Source organism: Palaemon carinicauda, chromosome 3 (assembly GCF_036898095.1).
Source record: "Palaemon carinicauda isolate YSFRI2023 chromosome 3, ASM3689809v2, whole genome shotgun sequence".
NCBI classification, from domain to species: domain Eukaryota; kingdom Metazoa; phylum Arthropoda; class Malacostraca; order Decapoda; family Palaemonidae; genus Palaemon; species Palaemon carinicauda.
In genome coordinates this window covers 81,550,999-81,573,985 of record NC_090727.1, presented here as the reverse complement: position 1 = coordinate 81,573,985, position 22,987 = coordinate 81,550,999, and positions in this window count along the sequence as shown.

Below are 22,987 nucleotides of genomic sequence, written 5' to 3'. Positions count from 1 at the left end.
GATGAATCTCACTTTTAAGATCTTTGTAAGGAATACTCAAGGGGGATGGATTACTTAGCCCTGAAGCTTCCTTTGCTGCCTTATCTACTTGTTCATTTCCATCCACCCCAACATGGGCAGGGACCCAACAGAAGTGAACACTGATACTCTTCCTAGACTGCAGAAGTACTAACCAGTCCTGCACCTCTTGTACTAGATGATGGCCTGGCATAATTTGTTTTAAAGAGAGTAAAACACTATTGGAATCCGTAAAAATTGTATAAAAACTATTTTGGTTGCCATTTTTAAAAATATGTTGGACTGCGAGAATTATTGCGTACAGCTCAGCAGTAAAAATTGAACAAGAGGATGGGAGTTTCCTTCTAATAACAATATCCCCCACCACAGCTGCACTTCCAACTCCTGCAGCCGATTTGGAGCCATCTGTAAAAACATGTTTCCCATGATGTTGAGCAGCATGATTTAAAAACTCACTTTTCATTACCCTACTAGGTAAGGTATTTTTCCCTCCTGCCGTAAAACATACTTTAACAAGTGGATTACACCAAGGAGGAGACTTGGGATATCCTACCTCTGCTATCTGTGCTGTTAACAAGCCTACTTCTCTAGCATCATTTTTCAGCTGTACTTCCAAAGGCTTAGGCACTCTAGATCTGTTAGGAGCCTGATCTAAAGGTGCCCTAACATATTTACTGTTAGGATTGTTTCTCACAGCAAGGGACCTAGCTAAAAACCTCAAACTCAACTCCTCTCTGCGAATGGAAAGGGGAGGTATGCCAGAATCAACATAGAGACTGTCAATGGGAGATTTTCTGTAAGCACCTGTGCAGATGCGAAGCCCAGCATTGTGAACAATATCAAGTTTTCCAAGTAAAGTCTTTGTAGCTGACCCATATATTTGGCATGCATAGTCTAACTTGCTCACACACAAAGATGTATAAATTCTAAGCAAAGTTGTTCTATCAGCACCCCAATCAAAATGCGATACCACTTTCAGAATGTTCAGTGACTTCTTAACCCTGATAGATAGGTCCTTTATATAGGGACCAAATGTCATTTTCTTGTCGAAAATGACTCCAAGAAACTTGACATTATCCTCATATGGCAAAATACAATTATTTAAGAAAAGGGTGGGGATCTCTTTCCTTTTACGAGTACGAGTAAAGCGAATGGCTTTGGTCTTCTGAGGAGAAAACATGAATCCACGAGAATTTGCCCATGCGGAAGCAGCACTTTTTGCAATTTGTAGATTTTGGCATGCTTGTAGTGCAGATGATCCACTACAACCAATTGCAAAGTCATCGACAAATAGTGATCCTTGTATGCCAGGAGGTATGTGACTAATGAGACTATTAATAGCAACAGCAAACAAGGTCACACTCAATACGCTGCCTTGGGGGACACCTTCTTCTTGCATGTAGGATGAAGATAGTTCTGACCCTATTCTCACTTTAATTGAGCGGTTTGATAAAAATTCTTCAATAAAAAGAGAACATATGTCCTCCTATACCCCACGAGGCCAATTGCTTTAAAATACCACCCCTCCACGTGGTGTCATATGCCTTTTCGAGGTAAAAAAAAAAAAGACACCCACTACCTGGTTTTGTTTAGAAAAGGCATTTGAAATTTCCCTTGATAACATCAGCAAAGGGTCTAGAGTACTTCGGTTCTTCCTAAAACCAAACTGTCTGTTAGATTAAAAGATTTTTTGATTCTAGATACCACACAAGTCTGTTGTTGATCATTCTCTCAAATAATTTGCATATGCAACTGGTCAAGGATATGGGTCTATAACTAGATGGCAGTTCTGGGTCTTTACCAGACTTGTGGCCTGGAATTACAATTGAAGTATGCCAGGAATCAGGAGATGTATGGGAAGCCCATAGACCATTAAAGGTTTCTAATAAAAATTCCTTGGTATCCACTGGAAGATGTGATAGCATTTCATTCAGGATGCCATCCTCACCTGGGGCAGTTAAAGAAGAGCTAGAGATAGCATTTTGCATCTCCGCCATACTAAATGGCAGGTTAAAAGCTTCAGTATTTGAAGAAGCAGGAGGAACAACAGATGTTGATGCTCTAATTTGTTGAAATGCTGGGGAATAGTTGTCAGCACTTGATACATGGGCAAAGTGCTTAGCAAGAACCTCTGCTACATCTTTGGGGTCAGATATATATTTATTATTTTCCCTTAATATTGGTAGAGGTTTAGGGACAAATTTGGCTTGAAGTTTTCTAATCTTGTCCCATATTTCCTTTGAAGGAGTTTTGGTATCAATATTAGATATATATATTTCTTCCAAGATGCTCTCTTTGCTTTTTTAAAAGTTCTTTTTTGTTTGGCACAGGCTCTGAGGTACGCTATTCTATCTGCTACACAGTTTGTTCTCAAGTATGTTCTGAAGCAAGTTCGGGTCACTTTTCTTGCGTTGGCACATTCTTTACTCCACCAAGGAACTACAGAGCGATGAGGTAAACCCCATGTTTTACGTATAAACTTGCTAGCATTATCATCAATAATATTTTCAAGATGTTGATAGGCATGCACTGGAGATGTAAATTCATCATACTCTTTATTGGTGTGTGAACAGTTTTCATAAGCTGCCCAGTCTGCCTCGTCTATCTTCTATTTTGGTGGACACTGAGAAGGAAGATTATGGACATAATTTAACATTATTGGCCAATGGTCACTGCCATGTAGGTGTTCATTTACTGACCAAAGGTAGTCCAATCGAATGGATGAGGAACAGATTGACAAATCAATGGCTGATGTAGAGTTGTGGAATACATCATACCTAGTTGGAGAACCATCATTCATTAGTATTACATCATTGTTGTCGATTAATTATTCAACAAGATTACCCCATCTATTGCACACATTTCCACCCCATAAAGTATGCTTTGCATTAAAATCGTCCATTAAAATAAAAGGGGCAGGAAGCTGATTGATCAGGTCTTGGAGGTTAGAAAGTCTAAGCCTTCTTGGATTAACAGCATGATCTAAGAGGAAAAGTTCTAAAGATGGTTCAATATATAGCGAGCATAAAGTAATTTTTTTTCCGATATGAGTTCTAACTGCACATGCCTGTAGTGGTGTATCGAGTAGGATTGTTTCAAATTCTACAGATTTGCGAATAATAAAACCTGTACCACCTTGAGCTCTTGCAGCTTGCAAAGGAGGGGATCTACAAAAATGATAATCGAGTCCAGGATTAAATGGTTTGTCACTGATCTTGGTTTCCTGTAGACAAATTACCTTCGTGTCTGAGTCCCTGGTTAAAGTTTTTATTTGCTCAATGCTAGTACTTAGACCTCTGCAATTCCACTGGATGATAAACATTATCTTTTGTTATTATTTTTCTTTGTCTCATTTGTCTTTTGGGACTTTTCAGATGAAGCCATGTAAGGCTTGGAGATGGAAGGCTTTACTAGGCCACCACTCTTCTTTTCTTTCTTTCTAGTATCTTTATACAAGTCAACCTTAGGATCATGAGCAGTAGGGCACTTACCTGATTTAGATGAAGGTCAGGATGATGGGGACCTTTTCCTCTTTGGAAGATCTTGTTTTCCAATCTCCATCAAATCAGGTAGAGATTCGGCCTGAGACAATACTTGATGGTCGAGGAGGAAAAAATGTGTTTTCCTTACAAGGTCTAAGAAGAAACAGGCCGCTTGTCTTAGAGTAACTAAATGAAGAGCCCTTTAGCTCTACACTACTCCATAAAACACCCTATTTGGGTTGTAAAACCTTGAGGCAGAGGTCCCTTATACAAACGATGGTCTCAGCTGTCTCTTCGAACAACCTCTTGATCATAGGGGTTTTCCAAAATACTGGAGGCAGCTAGATGGTTTAAAATAAAGCGTTCGTGATCCTGACACAGGAAAACACGGACTGATGACATGCTTTCAGCAAACACCCAGCATGATCCCAAAATGGGTCCAGTAAGGTTCCAGCCTGCTGTATATGCTCAGCAAGTCGTGAGAGAGAGAGAGAGACAAAATCTAGACCTTCTCCCAACACGCATCCATATCAGTCGCAAGAAACCGATACTGAAGCCAGGCCTGCTGAAAAGAAGCATCAACAACATGAACCTCATGCTGTGAAGTTAAGACCTGATCGTGTGTAGCAACAAATGTTCAACACACTAAAAGTCAAAGTTTGACACGAGAAAGCGTTAGCTGTAAGGCGAGAGCGATGCGAAGAAAAAACAACAGTCTGTCCATACTGCTGTGAGCCAAAGACTAGACTGTATACGTCTAATATGAGACTATAATGTCGCATGTGCTTGCATCCCCGTAAGGTGCTAGCGTGCTATATGCGTTCACCTTGTCGAGTGGATACAGCGCTCTGTGTATGTCTCGCCTGCTGTAAATCTACAGCGTGCTGCAAGTAGGCAACAGCATCGAGTCCGGTCATAGGCACAAAGGAACAACTGTTAGTCTATCCTGATGCGGAAAAACCTGACTGACCTTATCCAGTATATGTCCAGGCTGGCACATGTGCCTAGGTTGCTTAGGATTTCAGGTTGACATGTTTGTCGAGAGATGCTCGCGTGTAGCATGCGTCCGCATGAGTGGAGACGCGTATCCCGCAGATCGCGAGGATGGAACAACTAGTTGAAAGGATCAACTTTGACTGTCAGCGTCTGTGACCGCGTGCATGTCTGTGTCGCTACAAGCGTATGCTCTACCGCCTCCCGCAACAAGAGCCTATCTTTGCGAGGAGACGTTGCTGAGCATCGGAGAACTATGCTGTCTGATACTAACAGAAAACCATCCCTTTGATCTATGGTAGACCTTACTCTTTCAGGAGAAAACATTTCCCCCTCCCCCAAGAATCGTAAACGCTAAAAAGAGATGAAATTGACCTCTTTTAGGTCAGACCAACCCTACACTCGCGGGGCAGCTTGTGCGCCAACTCAAGCGTGAGCGAAGGCTAGAAGAGATCATCAACCGCAGCCCCGTGAGCGACCTGGGAGAGTCCCTATGATATTTCCAGCGCGCCTTGTGCGTGACCTGAACGTATCCCATGCTATGAGAAACCGTTAACAGTAGTCGCTCGACCCCAGAAGAAAGTACTAAACATTTTCTTAAACTGGGGACGGAGAAGAAGTGTAAACAGAAGCAGACTGAGCACCTCTTCTCTCGAAGAATAATGTGTCTTACTCGATATTGGCGCTGACACGTCGCCTTTTTCCAACAGAAAAAACTTCCGGTGAACATCAGTAACTGAGGTTTAAGTTACTAGAAAACATACGACTCCTGAAATGTCTCGGACGTATTGATTGTTGACGACCAAGTCTAGGATTTGCGTCATTCTAAGAGGACAAACACTTTCTTCCCTGACTGTGCTTCAGGTTCCAGAGGAAGAGCCAGGATTATATGTGATTCTTCTGACTTCCGCTCCTCTCGTGGAAGAAAAAAAAACACTCGATTGCTTCTCATTTAACAATCGCAACACACGTGCTGTGAGGGTAAGATCTGTTCGTGTTCCTACATGACGATTAACTTCCTAGTCTAGTAGACAGGAAAAATGTCGAATGAATGAATGATTTAAAGTTTTCAGGCATCCTGACATCTAAGGTCATTGACGCCGGTAACATTTAATTTATGTATACAAAAATAAAAAATGAAACAAAATAAAAAATTAAAGAGTATTCAATTAAAATCATAAAAATTGAATGTCATAAAAGTTAAATATTTTTCAGAAGACCTGCTTCTGAAAGAAATCTAAAAATGCCACTTGCATGGTAGGACACATCATTTCCAAGAATCTTGGCAAGGATGAACCTGCCACCCTCACCTCGAGCCTCAAACAAATATCTATTCCGCAAGTTGTTATAATTGGGGCATTCGGTCAACAAATGCCTTACTGTTAGAGGTACCAAACAGTCGTCACAATACGGTTGGTGTTGGCCCTTCAGCAGAAACTCGTGTGTCAACCGAGTGTGACCAATACGGAGACGACAAAGAGACGTCTCCCATTTTCGGGGCATCATATTATACCTCCAAGGAGATATGTCATTTGTTACTTCCCTCATTTTATTGCCATTTTGACTATCCCATTGCTGTTGCCATTTATTGCAAACCAATTTCTTGATGTCAGGTAAGAAATCATTACAGGGAATGGGATACCTTCTTGGCAGCAACTCGGATGCAGCCTCATTAGCCAGTGAATCTGCCTTCTCATTCCCAGACACACCTACATGTGCTGGAACCCAAAAAAATTGAACTGTTATACCTCTCCGTCCAATAAGGAAAAGCCATTCTAAAATCTTTAAAACTAGAGGGTTATTAGAATTAAAAACTTCCATAGCTTGAAGGACACTCCTTGCATCACTAAAAATTGTAAAATTATCCTCCTTCTCCAACGCTATTTTCTCAATAGCGGTTAATATGCCATACAGTTCGGCAGTAAATATGGAAGCGGTCAGAGGAAGTGCACCTCTACAATTAAAACCATTACTATGTACTCCAAATCCAACGCCAGCATCAGATTTGGAGCCATCAGTATAGATAAAAGTTGATCCTCTATGTTCTTTAACATGTTCATTAAAAAGAGACCTGGCTTCTATGTCTGACATATTCTTCTTATCTCCAATAAAATATTTACAAAAAGATATCTCTTGTAACTTCCATGGAGGCGTTGATGATACCTTGAATGGAAGTACCTTATTTCTAATTATATCCAGACTATTTAATAATCGTTTCACCCGAAAGCCATAAGGTTGAGGAGATTTTGGGTGCAACTCAAAGTATGATGCGTGTCTTACAAGGCTTGCAGTCTGAAAGGCTAGAGAGCTAGGGAGTCTTTGCAATCTAAACCAATACCGAAGAATGGAAGACATTCGGTAAAGGTCTAAAGGTAACTCTCCAGCATCAACAAGGAGACTTGGGATAGGCGAGGTTTTAAAAGCTCCAGTAGATAATCTAATACCTGCATGATGTATCGAGTCTAATATTTTTAACCGGCTTGGGGTGGCTGAAGAATACACCTCACAACCATAACTAATTTTGGAAAAAATCAAGGCCTTGTATAATCTTAAAATAGTATTGCGGTCTGGCCCCCATGATGTATGGGACAATACTTTTAAGATATTAAGAGCTTCAACACATTTAGCTTTTAGCGCTTTTAGGTGAGAAACCCATGTAAGTCTACAGTCAAATATCAAACCTAAAAATTTGGTTTCCGATACACATGGTATCCGTTGACCTTTAATGTATATATCCGGGTCTGGATGTACTCCCCGGATACGACAAAAATGGACAATGGTAGTTTTACTTGTCGAGAACTTGAATCCATTCATGTCAGCCCACTGGATAATTTTATCAATAGAGAGTTGGATTTTTCTCTCAACCATTGCCATTCTAGTGCCAGCAAATGATATTGAGAGATCATCCACAAATAATGTTGAGAGAACATCCTGGGAAATGGCTGAGGATATCCCATTAATTGCTAGTGCAAAAAGGGTTACACTCAGCACACTACCCTGGGGAACTCCTTCTTCCTGGCACTTACTCTCTGATAGAGTTTCCCCCACTCTCACTTGAAAAACTCTAAGTGAAAGAAATGCCTGAATAAATAGTGGCAGCTCTCCTCTCAATCCCAATTCATGAATGGTTTTAAGAATACCATATCTCCATGTGGTATCATATGCCTTTTCAAGGTCAAAAAATACTGTAACATGGTGATGTTTAGAAGCAAAGGCTTCACAAATAGAAGACTCTAGTCGTATCAACACATCAGTCGTTGAGTGCATTTTTCGGAATCCACATTGAATCGGTGATAAAATACCTTTCTTTTCAAGGTACCATATCAGCCTTGCATTGACCATCTTCTCCATGATTTTACATAAACAAGATGTTAATGCAATAGGACGATAGTTTGCTGCTAAAAACTTGTCTTTACCGGGTTTTAAAAAGGCTAAAATAATGGCTAGTTCCCAAACACTTGGGTAGCTATGATCATGCCATATTCTATTAATAATGCTTAAAATAAATAGCTTTGTATTAAAATGTACATGTTTAATCATTGCATATGGAATTCCATCGGGTCCAGGGGCTGTATCGTTGCAATGAGCAAGTGCAGAATCAAATTCTCTTTCAGTGAAAGGAGAATTATACGACTCTTCCCATCTTGTTGCAAAATTTAAAATTTTCTTTTCTTCAGTGCTCCTATACTGGTGACCAGGGGCTCCTTCACACTTGCTGGATACATTTGAAAAATGATTAGCCAGGGCATTGCTAACTTCATTTGCTTCAGTTACATACTGGCCATTCACCTTCAACACTGGTGGTGGGTTGGGGGTGAATTTGCCAGCTATCTTTTTTACTTTCCTCCACACAGAAGATGGTGGTGTTCTACTGTTAATAGAGGAAACAAAGACATCCATGACTGGCGCCTTGCTTCTTTCATGGCACGACGGAACTGTGCTCTACATTTCTTGTACACAGTTAAATTCTCATCAGTTCTGCGTCTACGCAATCGTGTTAGAGATCTTCTTGTGGCTCTGTGGAGTGCAGTTAGTTCTGAAGACCACCACGGGACTGGTCGTCGTTTGAATAACCCTGTCGTTTTGGGAATTGAATTGACTCCTGCTGTATGAAGAGTTCCATTCAGTAGGTCCATGGCATCATCAACACTTTCAAACTGTTCTGCTCTCCCTTCGATTTCACTTAGCTCACAAAATTTAACCCAGTCTGCCTTGTCTAGATTCCAACGTGGCGATCTTTGCAAAGGCGGACCCTTGTTGGTGTTTATAATGATTGGTGCATGATCACTAGTATGCCAATCATCTAATGTCCTCCAATCAAAATCAAGAAGGCAGTTAGAGCTTGCAATTGAAAGGTCAATGCATGACAAAGTACCTGTCTGAACATGGAAGTGTGTGGGCTCTCCTGTATTAAGGAGTCCCACATCCTCATTCTCCACAATTGATGAGATAATATTGCCCCTTGTGTTGGCCAAAACATCACCCCATAAAGGATGTCTACCATTCATATCTCCCAGTAAGAGAAAAGGTTGAGGGAGTTGTTGAATGACCTCTGCTAAATCATCATATAAAATATTATCATTTGGAGGTAAGTACAGAGAGCATATTGTATATTTTCTCCCTATATCAATTTGTACAACAACTGCCTGCAGGGTTGTACGTATAGACATGGGTATTTGGGGAACATCTCGACGAATGTACATGAGACTTCCGCCATGGCTCCCTGCTTGTTGATTATATGGTGTTCTATAGCTAACATACTCTCGAGGACTAGGAGTGTTAGAATCAAGCATACTTTCCTGTAGACATACAATTATGGGGGAATACTCATGAATTAGGAGCTTAAGTTCTTCATATTTCGCCCTCAAACCCTGACAGTTCCATTGCAAAATGGAGGAGAAAACTATGGATTATTTCTGGGAGACATCTTGGATGAGGTCTTCCCATTAGAAGTTTTTAATGTAACATTATTACCAGTAGGTTTCTTCAGAGGTGGTCTTGTTATGTTGGGTTTAACGTTGGTGATTTTCTTTGTATTCTTTTTATCTATTTGTTGAGGTGGATGGTGGACCTCAACTTGAATTTCTGATTTATTCAGTCCATCTTCTGGTTCATTAGAAACATCAACAGACAAAACATCAAATTTATTTGATGTCATAACCTTCGTTTCTAATGGAGGGTGGAGAGAGGGATGGAGGTCTCTCTCTTTTGCGATTAATAGATGGTGGGATTCGAGGTTTTTGCACCTTTCCCACAACAGGTGCATCAGGTAAGTTAGTCTTAAGTGGAACCTCCATCAGATCAGGCAAGGACATGGCCTGAGAGAGGTTTGTATTACTTTTTGTAATGGCGGCTGAAGGCTGTACAGCAATGGGCAATGACCTAGTGTTAATACACCGTGGTAAAGCCTCAGGTGGTGATATGGTTACCTCGTTATTTGACATTTTGTCAGATAGTATACTTTTTTTTTTTGAGCTATTGGCAGTGCTAGGTTGGTTTGATTTTAATGCCTTAGCATATGTATTTGATTGATTTATTTAATAGTCTTTTGGCATGGGTCACACTTATGTGTTCTAAGTTTGATTTGTTGAGGGCAGCTTCCTCCAACTTATATAGCTTGCAGATCTTGTCTGTGGATTTGTGATTCGAGCTGCAATTTAAACACCTGGCTCCAAGTGCACACTCTCCATGGTAAGATTTGGAGCAAATACCACACATCTTCTCATTTTTGCAAACTTTGGACGGGTGCCCAAATTTAAAACAATTAAAGCATTGCAATGGCTTCTGCTTGAAGGGTCTTACTTTAATCCTTTCGTTCTCGATAATAATATGAAAAGGTACATCAGCATTCTGGAACATAAGGATTATCATTGATGTACCTGGGACTTTATGAACTTTCCAAACATTTAATGGACACATGGCCAGTATCTTCTCCTCTGTAAAATCATATAGATCTCTGTTAAAAACTACGCCCCTTCCGTAGCTAAAATTTAGGTGGGGTTTGACATCTAACTTAATGTCGTCATTATTTATTTTCATATTGGACAATATTATCGACTGTGTACTGGATTTGGCATGGATAAGGAAACTATTTTTTCCGAAACGAGATATATCGCCTGGTGCAATAGTTCCTACTTTTTTCTGAATCAATTTGCATATTTTGAAATAATTCCCTGTAACCCCCTTTGATTCAGCTATAAGCCACATCGGTGGTTTTGGATTTCTCTGGGAGGGCATGACTAAATCTGCGTCTTTTTCCAACCAATCGGCAGGCCTGTACACATCTAAATCTTTTGGTACCTTATCGCAGAGAGCGGCCGCGACATTCAAGTTATTAATTTTAATATTCTTCAAATTATTTATTGCACTAAATGCTTCGTCATAACTACTATAAGATATCCATGAATCCCAAGTTTCATCCTTATTTCTTTTATGCATCCATAGCATTCAAATGCTTTACATAGATCATCGTAATTTGTTTCTATTGAAATTTGTGTAACATGGAGGATTCGAAGTTTCCTCGTGTTACCCAAATTACTCGATTTAGAAATATCAGTAGAATGGTCCTTACCCGTTCCGAGGTCATCAACAGAGCTATCCCTTATCACATTAGCAGAGGTCGTCAACAGTGCCGGGGGAGAGTCAGCGTATCCAGGGGATGGGGGTTCGTTCCTTAAAGAATCCATTATACTAAAGAGAGAGAAAAAGAGTTAGTTTGATATACCTGCTCGAGAATGTTAGGCCATCACGCGTCTGAAAGGAAATTTGCACTCTCCACTATCGGCACAATGAGAGTATACTTCCCAGATGGTCCACTCCATACCCTACCCGAAGGATAGCATCAAAACAGATATAAAGGCACAGGTGTAAGCTGAACCCGCCTGTTAGGACTGAGACCAAGAAATTATAGAATCATCCTCCCCATATCTATAATGACGGGCTTCCGGCCAAAAGCCGAGAGTCCTACCCCAAGCATTGGATCCCCCTGGATTCCGAAGACCCAACACTTGAGAATAGTTCCGCCAAAAAGGTCCAAACCATCTTCGGGATGGCTGAAATCATCCAATACTCTAACATATAGCTTTGAATGCAAACACCTCCCAACCGTGATACCTCCTCCCACTCATCAAAGCAGGCAGCAATAAAGGATGTATGAACATCCCCGCCGGGGCTACAATGGATGTAAAAACATCCAAGCCATAGGAGAAAAGAAAAAAAAAATATATTAAATATATATGTATATAATATATACACACATGAGGGAAATTTTTCTCATAGAGTTTGGAAAGCAAGACTTAAGAAAGTTTGTGAAATTAGGATACGGTCGAAGTAATATTGAGAAAAAGAAAAAGGTAAAAGAGAGAAATTTAGATTCGAACTGGGGGAGCAATTTCCCCAAGTTCGAGAGCCCTCTTGCCCGTCACCAAGTTTCAGCACGGGAATGAAATGCCGTGCTGAAGCTCAATGACTTCATCAAGGCATTCTCTCATTAAGAGGGGAAAAATGTCGAACGTCAACCGATTAAAGCTGTGCTCTGATAAAATAGAAGACATGCAGACCAAGGGTACGCTCCCTTCTTTTCCCAGGCCTGCCAAAAGCTGTTTAGCCTGGCACTCACCGCTGCTTGAAGGGGCGAGCAGTCAGACCCTGCCTCGACTGGGCTCGACTCCTCTTTCCTCTGCTTCTTGCCTCTAGTTTGAAAGTACTTCTCCCTGTAGGTTTACCTCGACAGGGATAAGCAGAATGAGAATATGATGTCCCTTCCTTAGTTCTACGATTAGAGAAGGACGTAAGCAAAACCTTACTGGTTGGTTTGGTAACCAAATCCTGAGTAGCCTTCCGAGTCAAATTTGCAGCCACTTCGTTAACTAAATCCTGCGGACAAAGAGCCGAAGACATGGGTGCAAAAGTCAACTCCGATCTCTGACATGGAATGACCCCCGCAGAGAGGAAGGAACATAAAGTAGATCTTTTCTTTATAACCCCTGCAGTAAAGAAAGCAGCCAGCTCGTTAGAACCATCCCTGACTGCCCTGTCCATACAAGACATAAGTTGGATAAGACTACTTGTGTCCGTGTCCTTCATCTCGGTTACTCTTCTGCTTAAGGCTCCCAGTGACCAGTCAAGTAAATTAAATACTTCAAACGCTCTCAACAATCCTTTCAAGAGATGGTCAAACTCCGACATTGACCACCACCCTCTAGTGTTTCTCATGGACAGGCGACGGGAAGAGTCCACCAGGTTTGAGAAGTCCCTCTGCGCAGACGCCAGAACTCCCAAACCCAAGACCTCCCCCGTCTCATACCAAACGTTCGACTTAGAAGTTAACTTGGCTGGTGGGAAAGTGAAGCATACCTTGCCCAGAGCTTTTCTTAAATCTATCCATGCTCCCATTAATTTCAATGCTCTCTTAGAAGAGCGGGAAAGCACCATTTTTGTATAAAAGGAAGTCTTAGCTTCCTTGCCTTAAGGCAAACTCAGAAGGGGGAGATAGCGGAGCAACTGGTGCAAAAATAGTCTGGAAATGATTCCGAGAAGACTAGCCTTAGGTTTTTTGAAGTCCACCTAATGTAGAGGTGGCTTCTCCTCCTCTCCCTCCGAGATATCCTCCAATTGTTCCTCGTGAGAGAGAACCTCATCCAGATCTTCTAACAAATTAAGAGATTGGAGCTGTACAGGCACATCAGTGGCGATATGGGCGCGCTTGCATTGTTCCATATCCACATCAAATTGACAGCCACTCGCCTTGCATTTGCTGTCACGATTGATTTTATAATAGGATGAATCTAGCTGGCGCTGGTGCTCCGCCGCGTCCTGGCGCATCGCGCTCAGGCGATTCTCGCGCTACCGCTCGCTGGTCGCGCTGGCGTTCTGCCCATTCATGACTCGACTGGCATGGGTCGCCACGCTGGTGCTTGGCGCCTGTCTGGAGTTGTTGCCGACGCTCAGCGCCTTCATTAATTAGCTTCTGAGCCTCGTCACGCTTCTGCTCAGCTCTGCTTGCGCCTCGCGCCTGCTCTGATCCTGCCGCCTCGCGCCTGCTCTGATCCTGCCGCTTCGCGGCTCGCTCCGCCATTTGGCGAACGTCATCACGCTTAGACTGACGATTGGCTGGATTCTCTTTTAATAGCTGCTGTGAAACAGAGCTCTGCAGACACAAATCTACCTCGACCCGCAGCTGAAGTGAAACTGGGAGACCGCCTGTGCGATATCACGTTAGTCTCAGAGACAACAGGCCGCTTGTGCGACAACGGGTCTATAACCGAAGACTAACGCCCAGCCTCACTGCCAACAGTCGGTCAATAAGACTGCCTCATCGACGAGAGCTTTTGTTTGAAACGGAAATACGCAGAACAAATTTAATTTTGTTTTCAGTTTAGCGCCTGAAAAGCGCATACAGTATAATATTTGACAACACTAATCCTCGCTTTATCTATAACGATAAGCGATCTGTGGAATGACAGAAAAAGCTCAAAAGTACTTCTGTTCGGTCTTAAAAGACTGTAGCGCCCAGCTACCCTCTCGATTCCTTTCGTCGTTCAACTTAACTTCTCCCCTTCTGGGAGCTTGACAGAGGTCTAAGACTAGGATAACGGCAGGTCCGTACAGAAGCACTCACTACTGAATAAAATTCACTGCGTAATTTAACACTAAATATTTCATTCTATTTTTTGTTAAAAGAAAGTTTCATAATCATTTGAAAACCAAAATATACATTCTCTCAAACGAAATGAACTCTCTAAGAGAGACTTACAATTCTCTCCATCGTTCAAATGGGAATGAAAATTCACTGAATCCCATATAAATACAGCGAAAAATTAAATATTAAATATTACCTTAATAGGTATAATATTCATAAAATAAAATAAAACCTTTAAATTAAGGAATTCCAATAAGAGATGAATCATCACTCGTATTCTTTGGAACATTTACACTTAATATACGAACAATCTTAGTATTCCACTAAGGAAACAAAGATAAATAGAATCGTGCGCTACATCGATTCGTATAAACATTAAGTGAAATTTAACTTCCTTTAATCTCTAAGGAAAAATACTGACAGGATCAATTAATTTCAAAATAAAATATTCCTTTTATATAGTACAACTGAAAAACTTGAGAAGTAAGAAAAATGCACTATTCATAAAATCTCTACGAAATATTGTAACAATACTGATAACTGCGTAACAACTGAACGCTAGTTAATCTTTGCAAACAGATTGAAGATTACCTCAAGAAGACTATTAAAAGGATAAAATTTTCTTAGATTAATAATCCTATTAATTAAATTTATAACTTAATATTTCAAAAGAAAGTATCCACTTATAATTCTTAGTAAAAAGCAAGTCGGACTTATAGCCTACGACATAAGGCTGTGGCGTCATCAATGGACGAGATGTTTACCTTTCGTCCTATGCTTTCATGAGGTTTCAAATAGGTCGAAAAACCTTTTAATCTTACCTTTTAAGTTATAAATACGTGATCACAGTTCAAATTAAAAAAAACCTTAAAGCCTAAACTCAAAAAACATTAATACATTACCAAATAACGTCCAAACAGAGTAAAAAGCGAGAGAGAATATCCAATAGAACCGACCGCCATAGCGGCAGGGAAAATCTGAAGAGGTTGGGTATAGTTCTACCTGTTGTACCGTGAGGGCAATAGTGTACACCTAGCATATCTGTGATAGCCGCGCGAGATTTTGAATTTCCTACCGAGGCGTCAGGGACGTTAGCCATTCTTATATAGCCAGCGGGTAAGTTTTATATTTAAAAACAATGAATAATAGAAATCACTGTATAAAACGAAAATGAATAGAAATCACTGTATAAAAACAATGAACAATAGAAATCACTGTACAAAACAATGAATAGAAATTACTGTATAAAAACAATGAATAATAGAAATCACTGTATAAAAGGGATTTTGACGAAGGAAAAATCTATTTCTGGGGAGAGACGAAAATGAATAGAAATCACTATAAAAACAATGAACAATAGAAATCACTATATAAAACAATGAATAGAAACCACTGCATAGAAACAATGAATAGAAATCACTGTTTAAAAACAATGAACAATATAAATCACTGTATGAAAGCAATCAATAGAAATCACTGTATAAAAACAAAGAATAAAAACAATGAATAGAAATCACTGTATAAAAACAATGAATAAAGATCACTATATAAAAACAATGAACAAAAGAAATCACTGTATGAAACAATGAGCAATAGAAATCACTGTATAAAAACATAAACAATAAAAATCACTGTATAAAAACAAACAATAGAAATCACTGTATAAAAAGTCCTTCCCCTAGGGGGACTTCACCTGATTGAGTTGAACTTCAAGACACAATAGTATATTAAGTGAATTTAAGATTAAATATCTGGACTTGATACATTGTTTTAAAAACATACATTATACTGTATAATCAGGGTGAAGACCTATAGATGCTAAAATGATTGTTTGTAAAACACAAGCCATTTAACATTAGTACCAAAAGTTTTAGCTAAATATGTTTTCCGATTTATAATTGAACGATGATCAATTATTTGTAAAACTTTAAATGCTGAATAGAAATTATAGTTATAAATTATCCGGAAATACAAATTCAAGTAGCATGAAAACATATTCCCAAATATGCTTTGAAGAATGGCAAACGTACTAGAATTGTGGTCAAATCAAATTTGATATCAAGTGACACACAACTGAAAATCATATAACATTTTTCTATAGTCCTGATAAGAGAGATAATACCAACATTCTTATACCTCGTATAAATACAAAAAAAAATATTACAAGTAAAATTTTCAATTGGTGACAAAGAGTGAAATTTGATATTGAGGCTTCTAATAAATTTAGTATGACACAAGACTGAAATGTTGATCAAAGTGGTTGAAGATGTGAGGCTTCAAATAAATTTAATATGACACAAGTTAGCAAGAGACTGAGAGGTCGGTCTATTGAAGTTGTGATTCAGTAATATTTTAAGTTGCAAATAAATTATAACTAAACTTTACGCTTTGTTCTTTGTAAAAAAAAAAAAATGTCATATAAAACCTGACAGCAGCATTTATGATTGTTAAGACTTAATCTGTATAATGGCAAAGACAACAACAGACTTTAGGATTTATAGAAGAAAATATTAGTTTAGCAGATGAATTCTAACAGTTAACTTCAACAGAATAGGTAATATCAAGGTACTTAGAGCCTCACTGTATATAGATCTAAATAATTTTGAAAATTACTAATTTTCCCCACACCTAAATCCATGGTATGTATACTTTTCATGAAATCACAGATTCTAATTTCCATTTGAACAGTGGAACAAAAGTTTTCTTGTGATTGATTTTGAAAATTACTAATTTTCCCCACACCTAAATCCATGGTATTTATATTTTTTGTTCATGAAATCACAGATTCTAATTTCCATTTGAACAGTGGAACAAAAGTTTTCTTGTGACTGATTTTGAATATTACTAATTTTCCCCACACCTAAATCCATGGTATGTATATTCTTTTTTATGAAGTCACAGATTCGAATTTCCATTTGAGCAGTAGAACAAAAGTTTTCTTGTGACTAATTTTGAAAATTACTAATTTTCCCCACACCCAAATCCATGGTATGTATATTTTTTTGTTCATGAAATCACAGATTCTAATTTCCATTTGAACAGTGGAACAAAAGTTTTCTTGTGATTGATTTTGAAAATTACTAATTTTCCCCACACCTAAATCCATGGTATGTATATTTTTTTGTTCATGAAATCACAGATTCTAATTTCCATTTGAACAGTGGAACAAAAGTTTTCTTGTGACTAATTTTGAAAATTACTAATTTTCCCCACACCTAAATCCATGGTATGTATATTTTTTTGTTCATGAAATCACAGATTCTAATTTCCATTTGAACAGTGGAACAAAAGTTTTCTTGTGACTGATTTTGAAAATTACTAATTTTCCCCACACCTAAATCCATGGTATGTATATTTTTTTGTTCATGAAATCACAGATTCTAATTTCCATTTGAACAGTGGAACAAAAGTTTTCTTGTGATTGATTTTGAAAATTACTAATTTTCCCCACACCTAAATATATGGTATGTATATTTTTTTGTTCATGAAATCACAGATTCTAATTTCCATTTGAACAGTGGAACAAAAGTTTTCTTGTGATTGATTTTGAAAATTACTAATTTTCCCCACACCTAAATCCATTGCATGTATATTTTTTTTTTTTATGAAGTCACAGATTCTAATTTCCATTTGAACAGTGGAACAAAAGTTTTCTTGTGATTGATTTTGAAAATTACTAATTCTCCCCACACCTAAATCCATGGCATGTATATTTTTTGTTCATGAAATCACAGATTCTAATTTCCATTTGAACAGTAGAACAGAAATTTTCTTGTGATTATTTTGCTGTTGATTGCCTGGCCCTTACGGCCAAGCACGGGGTCTTGCAATAATGCAGCCCTTAGTCTTGTGATTAATGGACGTCCCCATTACGTCTGCCGTTAGTCAGGTCAATTTCAAGCAAATGACCAATTATATCCTGAAAAAATATATAATGAATTACTCCTCTTACAATTTAGGACAAATTAGAAGCCTTGATAGGCAAACTGAAACATATAATAAAATCACATAAAAGGTGCTATTGTTTGAGACTAGAGAAAAAAAAAATCTTTTCGCTTTTCATAACAACCGCATATGCATCTAATTGATTTAGTTTATAAATAGAAATGTTTTAAAATGTGATATAAAGGAATAATTTAGATTTTATACAAATATGAAAATTTGGGAGTAATTTCTATTTTTCATAACCATATAAACCTGAACTCTCTACAATGGATATATTGTTCCGGCATAGCAGGAAACTAACTATAAACTAAGAGGTAAACAACACACTGCTAGTTGGCGGGGTTAGATCAGTCACCCCCGCTCACGCACTCACCTAGTATAATGATCCACTTTTGATTGCTAGCAGGACTTTCTAGGGGGACAGGTGATGGCGAGCCAAGTATGAGTGAAGAGCTCGGGGTTGTACACCCCAAGAGAGGGGAAGATTAAGGAAGTAAAGACCATTCATCCCAGACTAACGCTGGGTAACGACTGACTTGTGACGGGCCGAGAGAGGAGTCGTGAACTCAAAGGCAGATTGGAAACGACTGAGTTATTTATTAAGGGACACTCTTCTTTAAATACAAAACCTCAAGGCAACAGGACATGACCTGTTCGAGAGACAGACAATGTTACAGAGCAAAACAGAGATATGATCATTTAGGTTCTTTTTAGTGCGAGGGAAGAGCGCAGATACAAGCATAATATATACAAAATAATTATGTACAATTGTGTGACACACTGTTGGTACAGACTGCAACTTGTTCAGTAAGGGAGCTGAGGCAACTTACACCGCTTTTTGTGTTGCCACCACAGCATCTGTGGAGAAGATAACCAGGTTCCTGCGAGTTATGGTTTGCAGGTAATAGGTTGTAAAGGTACTCTGGTGATGCCAGAATGACCTGCGCAACAGAGAAGTCTTATTTGAATGTTAGGGCTAGTGCTTAGTCCCTAACAAAGGGAGCTCTGCGTATTCGTTCCTGACAAGGAGAGCCACGGTGCCAAGCACAGCCCATGAATTGTGGAATCCTTGTTGAGAACATCTTTTAGAGATTCTCCTCTTGACCCTGCCTGAGCTTTCTCTGAAATCATGCCTCATTGCTCTCGAATCATTGAAAAGGGAGAGAACCAAAATTACGGTCCGCACCAGGATTCTGAGTCTTGGCTGCGCACTCAGAGACACACTAGAGTGTAATTTGTCCCCCCATTAACTTGGCTGGGCTATGTCGAGGAAGAGACCATGTCCCTTGCAGACTTGAGAGTCAAGCCATGATCTGACGACTGACAAGTGTTAAGAAAGTGATCCTTTCTGAAAGCATGGTACAGAAACTATGCCCCAACGTGGTGGTTTAACTTCCGATTGAGAACAAATAAGCTCGACAAGTTGTATGAAGGGACACAATTCTGTCGAGGAGTAAATGAAAACCTTGTTCATTCTAAAGACTAACCCCAAGGCAGTACAGTAGTTTATCATAGTCGCGACTGAGCTAGGTAATATTATCAGCAAGGGTTTGAAGTTCATCAAACAGAACATAAAAGCTGAAAAGAAAGCACAAAAACTAATAGGTTACATAAAGACACAATTCAAATACAGAAACAAAGACACTGTACTACAGCTGTACACATCACTATTAAGACCCCATCTAGAACATGGAGTCCAATTCTGGGCTCCGAGTATTCAGAGGGATAGACTGGAAGCATTTCAAGCTAAGGATGGTAATCTCTACCTCCTAACTCAGGTCTCTTTTTTGCTCTGATCCTACAGGACTCAAGTCTGGAGAATCCGTACTAATACCGAAAGGTTTTCAGTTGCCACTAGAGGGGACTAAAGTTACGACATTCACCAGAAGCCAGACGTTCCCAGAAAATCAGTAACACCAACGAGCGCAGACGTCACTGCACCCGTAAGAAGTCTTGTTTGAGGAAGGACCCTGCCGCTTCCCCAGGTCTTTTTCCTGATTGGACAAAACGACTTTGCCTCTTTTGAGGTCATTTACCTTTCTAGATATGCCAGTTTTCATGAAAGTTGTGGGGATGAATTCTAGCTGTTTTTGCCAATCCCCAACCGAGGCAGAACCCGGAAGATTGACTCAGTATTGAAGAAGAATCTCCCCTAAGTCTGCTAGAATCAATCACTCATTTAAGCAGGGTGAAAGCCATTGGCACACTCTCTCTAAAAATAAAAAATTCCACTTTCGACTAATTTTCAGAGATTATCAAGTAATTCTGTGATATCCTAGCCATGCTTATGAACAAATCTTCACAATATTCAGCAAGGGAACCTCCAAATATATCTATAAAAGAGATTTAATAAAAAAATAAAGATTTTGTACCATAAAGGGTACAAATTATGAACATTCTATTCCTTGAGAATGTTTTGATTCACTTACTTTAGAATTACAAGCTTAGCACAGTCTTATCAGTAAAACTGAACTAGAACTCAAACTTACAAATAGGTACCATGATTACTGTTTATAGACAAACCTAGGAAGATCATTTTCTGACCTTTACTTTTTAGATAGAAATATAATATCAGTTAATGAATGGGAAGAGTCCATGTAAAATTTAATTTACGGTGCATTTTAATGTTTACCATAATAATTTCATGTAAATTTACATGGCAACTATCTACTCACAAAGCTCTTGTAATCACACTTCATCTCAACATCTTCCCCTCAATATAAGCTATAGAGACCAGTCTTATGAAGTACTTTTTTGATAAACACCTAGCATTGAGACTATTTTAGAAAAATGTAGCAACCTAAATCAACTACTAATTCTATTTGATACATCCTTCTCCTCACCTGAAAACAAGACATAAGTATAAAGATGACTGACTCCAGATTAAAACAGATTTTGACGTAGGAAAAATCTATTTTTGGGTGAGATGGCCATGTCGTCCTGCATGGCAGCTTCCTACTGTAAAATATTTCTGAGAGTGATATTACCAGAGAATTACCGTCAGGTATCACAGGGTTCTAACCCCCCAGAACGACTATCCGAAGATATTTTTCCCTGTTGGAGCCCTTGGGCTTATAGCATCTTGCTTTTCCAACTAGGGTTGTAGCTTGGCTAGTAATAATAATAATAATAATAATAATAATCAGGGACTTATCCGAAGATAACCATAGATATCTGCACCCCCAATAGACTTTACCCTGTCTAATCCACTAAGGGGAAGGATAAGTACCTGAATGTGAGAAAAAAACTTTGCTAAAAGAAACTTCTAGTGATGATTGAGAATTAGTTATACCTATTTATCAGAAAAAGTAGTGGTGCAAATTCCTCCCTTTAAAGTTATCCTACTACCATATTTGCAACACTTTGCATGGAGCCTCCAAAGTCTTTAATAAGATACCATTTATATGAATACAACATGAAGTAGAAGTTAATTCTATCCTGAAGATTTAAATTATTTTCTTTCTGCAAGATTAAAATCCATGTATGATGGAGGCATGAAACACGGCAAATTTACCTTATAATTTAAATACTAAAAATGAAAAAAGTATTTACATTTAAAACCTTAACTAGAGACTATATAATACAGCTTGACAACATTTGGTGTTGGGTAAAATTATGTTTATGTAAGTAGTCACTAAAGATAATTTGGTGAATTAATTGGTTTATGCGATCTTAAATGAACCTAAAAGTTCAAGTCTATTGCTAGAAATAGTTATACTTCAGTGCTGGAAGGAAAATTGTGATATTAATAAAATATATCCTGTTAATTATAACAGGATATATTTTATTAATATTACAATAATAATAATAATAATAATAATAATAATAATAATAATAATAATAATAATAATAGAAACAATGATAATTTCATTAATAATAATAATAATAATAATAATAATAATAATGATAATAATAATAATAATAATAGTAATAATAATAATAATAATAATAACAATATTAATAATAATAATAATAAATAATAATAATAATAATAATAATAATAATCAAGCAGCTGGACTCGCCTCAAACATCTAACAAGGGGTCTCAGGTGAAATCAGTTTATGAATAACTTTTGGGAGTATGGGAAGTGAATGAATGAATGAATAAATGATTTTAAGTTATCTGGGTATGGGAAGTGAAATACTAGACTTGAAAAGGATCTATAGGCCTATATGTTATTAATTTTACTTCTTTGCTGGAATATTATTACAATGAATAATTATTCAACAAGTATCATACTACAGGTTTAAGAAATATGGTTTTCTATGATTCTAAGGCAGTGTCTAAAATCTATAATCCATAAAAGTATACTATCTAATCTTACATTAGCTACTGCATCACTCGAAAGACCTTTTGAGAATTGACATTTTGAGAAATATTCGTATATCTAGCATGACCTGGTAGTATACAGACACAAAATAACCCTTTTACCCCCAAAGGATGTACTGGTATGTTTCACAGAAGCCATCCCTTTACCCCCATGGACGTACCGGTACGTCCTTGCAAAAAAATGCTATAAAAATTAGTTTTTCATATTTTTTGAGAATTTTTTGAGAAAATTCAGGCATTTTCCAAGAGAATGAGACCAACCTGACCACTTTATGACAAAAAAATAAGGCTGTTAGAGCAATTAAAAAAATATATACTGCAAAATGTGCTGGGAAAAAAATAACCCCTTGGGTGTCAAGGGTTGGAAATTTCCAAATACCCCGGGGGTAAAAGGGTTAATGATGTATAGTAATGAAAAAATCTATGATAATCTCACGAAAAAAATAATTTGAGAACAATCTCCCTTCCAGAGAAGTTATGCGATACTGAACTTTTTTTTTCAGATAGTATATGCCCCATCTCTATAAACCACCTTCCATAGATATTCACTACCTACCCTGTAACCTAACTAAGGTGTAAA